General features: G+C 44.2%; 1 long non-coding RNA gene across 1 annotated transcript in view; it reads right to left on the reverse strand.

Moving 5' to 3' along the window:
- Window positions 1–12,074, reverse strand: part of LOC150045566 (uncharacterized) — a 191,742-nt gene that overhangs the window by 162,064 nt on the left and 17,604 nt on the right. Inside the window, exon 2 of the long non-coding RNA XR_016532862.1 lies at window positions 6,768–6,845. This is a non-coding gene — a long non-coding RNA (uncharacterized LOC150045566). The remainder of the gene's footprint in view (window positions 1–6,767; window positions 6,846–12,074) is intronic.

The raw sequence follows: 12,074 nt of genomic DNA on the forward strand, positions 1-12,074 counted from the left end.
TTCCATGGTAACATTGCAACCAAAATCTGTTCCAGACGAGGTCAACACACACACACACACACACACACACACACACACACACACACACACACACACACCAGTATATTAGGATTTGCTGTTCCATCTCCCTTACCCTCAGACAGAATTATAGAACTTGAATGCTTGGTAAAGTAGAAACATCTATCTACTTCTTCTTTTATTTTTTTTGCTAGTCCTGGGGGTTGAACTCAGGACCTGGGCACTGTCCTTGGGTTTTTCTCAAAACTAGCAGTTTACCACTTGAGCCACATCACCACTTCTGGCTTTTTTCTGTGAATGTGGTACCAAGGAATCAAAGCTGAGGCTTTGTGCATGCTAGGCAAGCACTCTACCACTAGGCCACACTCCTGGGCTTTTCTTTTTTTTTTTTTTTAAGTCAAAGAACCAAACTTTTCATAGCTTTTTTTCCCCAGAGCTGAGGAAGCTGTCACCAACTAGTTTGTAACCAGTAAAGAAATGAGGAGGAAGCATTTCTAACAGAGAGATGGAAGACTCTTCTTTTCATCTGCTCCATTCTGCTTCTAGATCTCAGATGTGATGTCCAGAACTCTAGCAGCCATCTTGGACCATGCGGATAAGGAGCATAGACTGGGTCAGCTAGAAGGAGGAACCTAGTCCTTTGAAACTTTCTGTGGCTGCCATGCCAGCATGGGATTGCCAAACTCTAGACTTATATTCCCTAAGAGTTCTGGAGAGAGACGTCCCAACATCAGCATCAGCGGACTGAAATTAAGGCATCCACGGAGGTTTCCACGTGCTTCCTCCAGAGGCTCTCAGAAAAGCCTCCTTGACTTCTTTCCACCTCCATTCGGGGCTCCTGGCTTTCTTTGGCTTATGCTCACAAAACTCAAATCTCTGACCCTGAGCTCTCATTGCCTTCTCCTTTCCAGTCTCCTTCTGTCTCCATGTTAGGAAGACAAATGCGATCACATTCAGGACCTATCCAGATAATCCAGGATCACGTCTACATCTCATGATGCCAAGTCCTCGGCTGGCAGATCAAGTCAATAGACAGGAGCCAGGGACAAGATTCAGATACCTGGAATGGTGAACATGCTTTCAGCCTACCACAACTGCATGTGAATCTTGGCTCCTCTCAGAGCATGAGGCCTGAGGCTACAGGAGTGTTTCACCAGCAGTCATCTCCCTGCTAGCTCCTGGCTGGGTGCTTTGCTGCAGAAACAGCTCACTGTGCTGCTGTCCAAGGGTCCTAGGGCTTGTCCCAGAGCCTGGTGCATTTATCCTCCTAACTCCTCCAGGCCCAAAGAGAAGCTCCTGTCCCTGCCCCCTGCCAGTCCCTACCACCTGCCTTCGTATCCCATGGCCAAGTCCACCTCTCTACCTTCGACCTCCAGGACCTTGTCCTCGGTGGATTGACAGCTGGGTTTCCCTAGAGATAGACTCCCATCCTAAGGCTCTGCCAGGAAGCCAATCACTTAAGTGAGCCCCAGAACTGGTACCCCCAAATATGGTGCCCTGGTACAGTCATTATTTTAAATTAAAGGAACTCTAAGAGAAGCAGTGGTTAGTAAAGGATTTACTCCAATCAACCCTTATCTACCTGAAGTCTGAACCTGTGAGAGAAGAAAATAATTACCTCTGGGTCCTTCTCAGTGTTTTCATTAACTTCTATCACAGGAAGGAAGTTCGTCAACACACCAGAAAAGACTTTTGTCACACACTATTGCTTCCTATTCTGGTCCCATTCAATGTTCTTTTTATTTTGTGAAAAAAAAATCATTTAAGGCTATGGTGACTCATGTCTGCAATCTACGTGGGAGGCAGAAATCAAGAGGATTGAAGACCCTCATCTCACAGGCAGAGAGATCCAGTTCTGAGATCCCAGCTACATGGGAGACATAGATGGATGTGGATCATGGCCCAGGCCAATCCCAGAGAAAAACACAAGACCCTACCCTGACAGTTACAAAAGCAAGAATAGGTTGATCTGTGGCTCAAGTGGTAGAGGACCTGGGAGGCCTTGCGTTCAAACCATGTGCCATGAGGATGTGGGACAAGAGGAGAGAATCCATCATTTACAAATCAGTTTGGTCCTGTGCACTCCAAGCCCAGAGCCCCCCTACAAGTTTGCCATTCTCCCTTCAGTCCCTCCCGCCATGGACTCACATTAGGCTAGAAGGTAATTACCCATTGATGCCTCCCATAAACATGAACAAACCTGTGTATCATTTGTTCAGATACTCTACCTTCGGTCAGTTCATTTTAGCGAACTTTCTCAGCATGAAAGGAAGGAAATCTTTCCCTCATCTCAACTACTTGGGAACATCCATCCTTTCTGAAGAAAGGCAAGGTCTTGTGGTGAGAAGGCTGGACTGGAACCAGAGATGGGCAAGTAAGAGCTATAATCCCATTAATTACCATCTACCACACCTCCGTGGGGTCTACATTTCCTCCTCTATCAAATGGAGCTCGATAGAAAAATAACACCCACCTGGCAACAAGTATTATGCGAGCAAGGAAGAAGGTTGTGTGAAATGCACCTGCCATGCCTGGCTCACAGGAGATGTTTGATAGGTGGAGGCCGTGTCTCTTCCATTCTGCTCATTCTCCTACCAGTTATGGACTCCTCCTGGTGGTGGAGGTGTGGTCCAACCCAAATAGTCTTCCTCCTGGATGCCCAGCCCGGGTCAGATCCCAGGTTCCGAGGGCTCTGTGCAGACTTGGACCGTGCGGAGAAGAAACATTTGTTTGTAAGTACCTTGGTCTATCATTTTAGGTACAGGGCCCCGCCATGTACCGGGGTGGCCTCAAACTTCTGAAAGTTGCATTTCCTGAAGGCAGAAGCAGACTTTGAGACACTGAACCCACACAGGATAGACTAGTTCATTTCTGGGGCACTAAGAGACTCTACCCATCGATTTCCCTATGAAAATCTTCAGTGAAATCCTAAAACTTAGAGGTAAATTAATTAAGATATGACTTCAATACCACCAGCCTTCCCTCATCAACAGTTCCTAAGACAGGACAGGCAGCATTAATTGTTGCAATTAATTAGGCATTAAACTGATAATGGGTACAGCTGCTAACAATTAAGAGCTAATTATGTCAAGCACTTTAACCATTTCACAAAAGAAATGGAAATCAGAGGGAAGGGTGAGGGGAATGAAAAGAGAGAAATCCATTACCTTGTAAACAAATGAGAGGCAGTTAGCTCCCCAGGCAGCTGGACCCAGCTACAGAAATGACACAAAAAGTTGATGTGAGCCTTGTCCCAGGCAATGCTGAGCCACGTTCAAACCTCCTGAGTCTGAGCTGGAGCAGGAGAGACTGGAATCATGGCTGGTGCCAACACATGACAACGCCACCCCTGGACCTCAGTGCCTGGCATATGCTGCCTCATAGAACCCCAACTCTAGTCATTGCTATCATGAGTCTTCCAATTCTGTGGCTTGGAAAACTCAGGTACAGAGAGGTTTCATGACCTGCCCAAGGCTACTCACTACTATTAGAACCTGCACTCAAACCCAGACATACTGACTCACCAAAATAAAATTTTAGGAGCTGGGTGCTGGTGGCTCACACCTGCAATCCTGCTACTCAGGAAGTTGAGAACTGAGGATCACAGATCGAAGCCAGCCTGGGCAGAAATGTCTGTGAGACTCTTATTCCCATTAAACTACTCAGAAAAAAAGCTGTGGCTCAAGTCATAGAGCACTAGCTTTGAGCACAAAGAAGCTCAGGAACAGCACCCAGAACCAGAATTCAAGCCCAGAGAAGCCTGGCGGGGGGGAGGAAAATTAATCCTTAAAACTCAGAGAAGCCACGTTTTATTGAATCAGAAGTGCAATCAATTAATTTTTAGGAATAGTTCAGACTGGAATGAGCACTCCTCCACAGTGGTAAATGGAGAAAAACCCACAACTTCAAACCACTCCCCATCCAAACCCATTACTTTGCTTGTGCTCCCAACTGCGAGGACCCATCTCTGGCTCCCAGGGGAATCTGTCATCCTGCTGAGCTTGCCAAGCAGCTCCTTAGGGGACCTCAAGATCTTTCTCCTCAGTGGGCTTTGGTACACATCACTAGTTGGTTTTTTGCCCAGGGCTTTTTCTAACAAGCTTTATCTTTCTTGTTTCGTGTGAGAAGATGGAGAAGCAAAATGAATCAAATCAAAGTACACGTACACACACACACACACACACACACACACACACACACACACACCAGAGAAATGCACTTAGTTACATGATTATATGAAGGAGGAAAGGGTTGCAGCAAAACTATTAAACCCCGAAATCTTCTCTACTAACCAAGAGAAAAGACGTGTCGCCTTGGATGGTAAAGCCCAGGTTAAAAATTCAGGTCCCTGTGTTCTGTGTCAAACTTGTTCCCACCCCCACCCCATTCTTGGACCTCAGCCACAGAGACTCCAATCTAGTAGGTTTGAGGGGGCTCAGGAAAGCTGCATTCTGATCAGCTCTCAGGTGGGAAGCTCTGATCTGCACTGACCCATTTTGTCCCCTTTCCCTTATCCCAAGCCATCAATCCTCTGCTAAGCCCACTGATCTTCCCCAGAGGTGAGCTCTTTGGCCCAGTTTGGGGACCAGTGTCTACCTTGGTTCCATTGACTTGGAAGTTCAATTTGTATTTGACCATCCTAGACCAAGATCAGATGTTAAGCGGAATGCAGAAAAGGGAGCACACAACTTTGTGTTCCCTCTCCCCTTCCCCACCTCCTGTCCCAACTGCTTGACAGAGATAGGAGGGGTCCTCGGTTAGCCAGGAGGAAAAAGGCAGCTGTACCAAATTAGATCCAAAGTGGCAGGACTTCTTGGACCACAGGTATCCCCTCCCATGGTGAGTATTACCTTTGTCACCTGATTAGCCCTCCCAGAGATAAACCCTTAATGACCTCCAGGGGCTCATCCACCATCTTGTCACAAGGCAGGTTAAAGCAAGAGCTATGGGACAAGTATGTGTGACTCACATCTCTAGAATGGAGAATGAGGAGGAGGATGGAGGCCCATCAGCTGTGTCATCTCTATGTCATCAATTCAGACCAGCTTTGGGCTGTACTTCAGAACTATGAAGGAAAAATGACTCAGAAACATTTGGCCCAGACAAGACAAAAGGTTAAATCTTCTATAGTCCCAGATCCTCCCCCTGCCCAAATCTCTAACTGGGGTCCTCTCCCTCAAAGGGCTCAGGGCTCCAGTGCTGGCAACTGTGAAAGAAAGCCTCTAAGAAAACACTGGAGATGTCATGCTCTTCCTCAAGGTCATTTACAAAGATGGCGACCAGGTGTATATGTGCGTGCCCTGAAGCCCAGCTGAACAGGAGGCATGAGACTGCAACCCAAGTCTACCACAAGGCAAAAACTGAAGACTCTATATCAACTAACTAGAAAGCAAAACAAAAGTGAAAACAGCCCAACTGCCTGCCAAGAGTGATGACCTCAGTTCAAATCTCAGTATGCAACCCCCCAAATATTATAATACAAATAAAAAGATCATAGAGCACCTTCATCTGCTATTGTTAAAGAAAGAAATAGAAATTGTTCTTTTTCCTTCTAGAAGGAATTGTAACAGCATATGAAAGACAATTAAAGGTCTCTTTCTCCTTCTAGGAATCAGCTGTAAAGAAATAGAACCCAAAGCTGGATGCACAAGGTCACTGTAGTACATTAATAATGGCTAAAAAAATGTAAGCAACTTAAATTGCATGACTAAAAAAAAATGTTTGGTTAAATGGACCCTAGGAAATACATTCACAGAAATAGTATGTACCTAATAAAAAATGATATTATAGACATAAGAAAATGTTCATAGCAACAGATTGTAAAATGCAGCTTGTAAAATGGTACACATAGAATGATTATTTTTGTAACAGCATGTGGCAGGGTACTACCTTCAGAAGGAAAAATGCATGAAAATGGCACATACCAAAAGGTTAATAGTGGTTATCTTCATATAATGAGCATACAGGAAAGTTTCTAGAGGGTTTTTTTTCCTTTTATGTTTCTTACATATTTTTGCAAACATCTGGGTTTCTTACATTGATCATATAAATAGTCTGAAATGAATCACAGGTAAAGTGAAACAGCCGATACAGTTTGAGGAGTCCTAAATGGGACATCATAACCTCCCTATTGTTTCCGAAATCAGTTTCAATATATGAAATATAAAAGGAGAACTATAAATACAAACTAGAGATTTTTTTTTCAACATCCTCATTCATGTACAGACAGGCCAGGGTGATAGCTATCAGCAAGTGTGTTTTGAGTTCACAATATACATAATCGCTGCCCCCAGCTTCCTTCCCATCCTCCATTCTAGCAACAAAGATTTGTTTCTGTAGAACATCTCCTAATAGCCCAACACAGGCACTGCTAATGAATATTAATTGACCTAACATCTTGTGGTGATGCAACCTGGCACATTTCCTTGTCTCATTTGGTTGCTAGGAAACCGTGAGAGCCGGCCACAGGGCTACAGGACACAGACCTTTTAAGTGCAGGGCAGGGTTAAACCACACATCAGAAATACTCTGCCTGATTAATTGTGTATGCAAGCAACTATATGGATGTGTGTGTTCCTTTCAAGTAAACAAGGAAAAAAATAAATAAGCAATAGATGATTGGGCAGTGGGCAAGGGGGAATGAGCAAGCCAGTAGAAATGGGTGCAGACTCTGTTACTAGACCCCCTCCCCATGCCTCTCCTGAAACATTTCTTTCCTCTGCAGCCCTCCTCCCCACCATCTAGGTTACCTGCTGGTGTCGTTGTTTCTTCCCATCATTCCTTAGTGATCTGGAGAGGAACAACAACGTTGGTCCAGGAAACAGCACCTGGGAAAGGAGAGACGGAAATGTGCTTGTTGGATCTGATTGTCCTGAAATCACAGGCATCAATTTCCATCATCTAAGTGCTCCTAAGACATGCAAATGAGCTGATGAGTATGCCTGACCTACCTGCAATTCTCCTGCACCTGACTTTGGCTCTCTTCTCTCTTCCTTGCTCTTTTCTTCTACTCATTCAACCAGCAGAGAGCATGGCCTGATCATTAAAGCAGTGCAGGTCCCTGGTCTGGCCACCTTTTGCACTGTACAAAGAGCAAGCTTCCTGGAAGTCAGCTTTCCTGGAGAACCTCACCCCCCCACACTCCCTGAGTCTCCAACTTTGCTTTCTTTTTGTAGTCTCCTCCTTTTGAGTTCTTACTTCACACCATTTTTTTTCCTAACCCAATAAAGAAGTCTCTGGGCTTGAATTCCACAGGCAAATCAGAGGCTTTCTCCATTCCGATTGGCAAGCTCTCTAAAGGGAAGGATGGGTGCTGCTGGCAATCTGTAGGCCTGGCCAGGAAATGGAGAGGTGAGTTCTCATCCCCAGCAGTGAAGGTGTAAGGTGATGTGCAGCTCACTTGAAGTTAGGAAGCAGAAAGGCTTTCCTGTGAGCACTGACTCTATTTCTGGAGGAATACTAACCTGTCCATTCACCCACCCATTCCCTGACTTCATCATCCACCTTCAAGAGAGTCATGCTTCTCCTTTGTAGAGAGGAGATTGGAGGCTGGGAGGCAGAGAGGTTCTAGGGTCTCCTGGAGAAGAAAAAAAAAGATTCCCCACTTGTTTTCTTTCTCTTGCCTCCTTCCTTTGAAGGTTAAAATGTTTAACGGCATCAAAGATGCAAGGGGAAACCCCTTGTCATTGGCCGAGACTACATTCAATAGAGAGCCGAGGTAGGGAGCACAGGTCTATCAATGGCTAAAGCTACAGCCAATAAAGAGCTGAGATGTGAGCATAGGTGTATTAAGAGGTGAGCAAAGAGATTCAGTGTCTCTGATCAGGGAAGTAGCAGGGAGAAGAGCCATCCTGAGAGAAGGCAAAAGACTCAACAACAAGATCAGGAAGGAGAAAACCACAAGAAAACACAAGAGACAGGACCTGAGGCTGGGGGCCAGTAAGACATCAGGAGAGATACCCTAGAGGAACACAAGAGACAGAGCAGCTGCTGCCTTCCCTGGGTTCTACTACAAGGTATCCAGTATGATCTGTGTGTCCCAAATACCAGATACAGTTAATTTGTGAGAAAGACTTGAATCTATTTTAAGGTTATCTTGGAAAAACAAAAGTCACTCCACAGCCAGATGCTCTCAGAATTGGAAGGCACCCCAAGAAGACATCCAGCTCTTAATAGCAGCTGTCCTCAGAGATGTAGTAACCCCACTCCTAGTGAAGAAGAGACAGTGCCTTGTGTGTAAAAGAAACCTGAGCCATTGTAGCAGGAGATTCACTGTCCAAAGGGAGGTTGGGAAGAGCAAAGGAAAACTGACTCTTTAACAGTGGCTATGTCAGCAGGACAAAGAATGGCCCCAGACTGTGTTACCTGAATCCCAGGCCCCTTCAGAGCCCTGATGGTGACAACAGGTATACCCCATTGGGTTCAAGTGAGCAAGATGTGAAAGATGGGGTTTTCCTTTGGCCAGATCCCTCCCAGATGAGAGTCAGCAAAATGAGGAGTGTCTGAAAAGTGAATTTGATTCTGAATTCTCAGAGTGGCTCAAATCCCACAGTGTTTCCATGGCAGTGGAGGGGGTCTCTCATGCACTTTCCTACAGAGGAAGCCCCCTGCATTATGACCTGGGAATAGAGCTTCCAAACACAAGCCTAACTGGCCATGATATGGAGCACATCACCCAGGGAGCCCGGAGACCCAGGACCATGGTCAGTGCTGTCTCTTGTGACTTAGGCAATGGACCTTAGGACATCAGCAGGCTTGAGTTAAAATGCTCTACCAAAACTGAATGTAAACTGATGCAACCATTATAAAAGAATAAAAAACAGATAAGTTGTGGTATTTGTACACAATGGAATTCTATGCTGCTGTCAGAAAGAATGACATCAACCCATTTGTTAGGAAATGGAAAGACTTAGAAAAAATCATATTAAGTGAAGTAAACCAGACTCAAAGGAACTTAGGCTCAATGGTTTCCCTCACTCGTCATAATCAGTAGAAACCTTGGGCTCTACTAGCAGAGATCTGCAATAGAGCAAAACCTTGATACATAAGGCCATATAGTATGAAGCTAATTGAAAGGACCTCCAGGATATTGAAACAAAAGCCATATAACGAATGTTTGTTGTCCTTAATGTACTACGTTATCTCTCATCTCCTTTGCTGTTCGTTGGGTATCTCTTATTGTTACAGTATCTCACTTTGTTATCTGACATATTGAATTTATTTGTATTTGGTTATCTGAAACTTGATAGGGAAGGGGGGAAAACCAATACGGGGAGTGGGTGGTGGGTGGGGGGAGGGTAATGGGTACCAAGACATGTGAAAGGGTATCAATGTATGTGAATTAATGCACCTTCTATCTGGCAAATATCATGTAACCCTTTTATTAATTACAATAAAAACATATAAAATAGAATAAAAAACAGTATGGCAGCTCTTCAAAATATTAAATATTGGGTTTCCATCCATCCATTCTACTGCATTATATCAACTCAAGAGGCATAAAAATGTATGGCTACACAACTTATAAGTGAATGTTCAGTGCAGCATTATTCAACATGGACACAAATGAAAACAACCCAAGGATCTATCATCTGATGAGTAGCTGAACAATATATGGTATCTCTATCCAAACCATGGAATATTATTCATCAATAAAATGAATAAAGCCTTGGAAACAATGCATTAAAGAAAAAGCAAGCCACCACATATGGCATGAACTCATTTATGTGAGATACCTAGAAAACAAACATATAAAGCCAGATTAGTTGTCACCTATGGCTGGGAGGAAGAAGTATGGGAGAGGGTGCGATGAAAGTACTAGTAAATAAAAGTGTTTTGGGGGCCAGGAGTTTGGCCTATAGGTAGAGTGCTGGTGTAGCATGTACAAGGCCCTGGGTTTGATTCCTCAGTACCACATACATAGAAAAAACCAGATGTAGTGCTGTGACTCAAGTTGTAGAGCTCTAACCCTGATAATGCCCAAGGAGAGTGCTCATGCCCTAAGTTCAAGCCCCAGGACTGGCAAAACAAAAAAAAGTGTTTTCTTCTCTAGGGGAAAATAGCAATATTCTAAAATGGGTTGATGGGAACAGTTGATAGTTTGCAGCCTAAAGCCCTTAAATTATACATTTTAAGCAGGTGGAACTTATGACATATAAATTATTTACCATCAAATGGAAGAGAGAGGATCAGGTGGAGGAGGGAGAAAGGGAGGTGAAAAATTTTAGAGGCACAGAAGTTAGCTTCCTGGTGACCAGAAATATTGTGCTCTGATCCCCAGATGGTACACATAGGAAGAAGAGAATGTGTGAGTGTGTGCAATGGAGGTGCTGCTAAAATTCAGAGAATACTTCCAGTTGATCAATGCAACATGAGGAAGCAGAGAGATTTGATCAGGGTTTAATGTTATAGCTCATCCTCTTATAATGCCCTTTCTTGGCCCCTTGAGCCACTGTGAAGAGGGGAAGCCACTGAAAAAGCCACATGGAGAGAGCAAGACAGAGCTACCACCATCTTTAATCACCCCAGCCATCCCAACTAAGGTAGAGGCCATATTGGATCTCCTAACTCTGGCAGCCATTCATGGAACTAAACGACCACCCAATCTGTGGCCAGCACCTCACTGCAGTGTCACGAACAGTACAACATCACTTTTGTTTAAACTAACACTTCTTGACATGGTCTGGTTTTGTGCTACAGATGGAAACACCTTAAAGCAACCCCCATCCACCCCATCACTCAACTGATTGGATGATGGGCTTTAATGGGATATCCTTGAATTCCAAGATGGATTTAAGGAGAAACACAGTTTTAATGTGTGTGTGCCCCGTGCCATTTGTCACTGTTGTTTAGTACCATTTAACACAATATTTATCTGATTGGCATATCAGTTACTTCACATCACTGCGAATTGGCTATAGCAAGGATTCTGTGCGCTTGGCAACCAGGAGATTGATTATGGTGATTATACTAATGGCTGGAAAAATGAATTTCATCAGGAAAGTTGTTTTGAAGCTGCAGTGACAGGCCCGGTATGTTTGCTCACTGAACATCACGCAGCCTGCATACAGATGTTAAAGATGCTTGAGCTCGGCCAGTTAGATTGGCTCTACAGAACACTTGCTAAAGCCCTTTTCCCTGAGAGTTTCATCTCCTGCCTGGACTGGACTGCATTAGAATGGAAGAGAATCTATGCATCTATCTCATCAGAGAGATCTGTGCTAGGTGTATGATAGATGATAGAGCTAGGATAGAGATAGGTCTATCACAGAAGACAGCATGAGCAGGAATCTTTTGGGAATGGTTGAATGTCCTCATGGCTCTGTGCAACTTGATTTCCAATTACACGTGTCTGTTCTGACAATATTAGTTGCACACACCTGTCCTTATGTCCCTAAGACATTTTAATCGTGATGACTATGCTAAAGGGAAGATTTTTGAGATGCAGGAATGTACATGTATATTTTTAAAGATAAACTTGAACATTTTTCTTTGTCTACAAGTTATGGAATTCAATGACTTGTTTCTTCTTCTGATACCTCATCCCGTGTCCAGAATTGCCCCTGAAGCACAAGATCTTGGCAGATGAGAGGCCATTCTTAACCATGGAACGTTTATTTTAAATTCCCGTCGGCAATCAGAAGAGGAAATGAGCGCAATTCCCAGTCATCTCTCTCAGGACCCAGCTTCTCCACAGCTTCATTAAGACTCACTGAGACCTCCAAAGACCTTTCCCACCCAAGAAGGAAAATGAGATTTGCTGAATAGGTTTTTTAGCAAGGGGCTGAGCTCTCACAGTAACCCAACATTAATGAAATTCACCTTCTGAGCCCTTTAATTGCATCGATAGCACTTCACTTGCAATCAAGGTTCTCTGTTCCCACTACAATTTTCTTGTTTAGAAAAATAGTAGTGTGACTCACGCCTCCATTAGAAGACAGAGTCTCTCTACACTCCTTAACACCCACTAGATGGTCCACCCTGAAAATATTCCCCAACCAGTGCTAAACAAATGCAGAGAACATAAAAGCAGAGAGGGCGTCTCCATAATTGAGCTG

Source organism: Megascapheus bottae, chromosome 27 (assembly GCF_031878675.1).
Source record: "Megascapheus bottae isolate mThoBot1 chromosome 27, mThoBot2.hap1, whole genome shotgun sequence".
Lineage (NCBI taxonomy): Eukaryota > Metazoa > Chordata > Mammalia > Rodentia > Geomyidae > Megascapheus > Megascapheus bottae.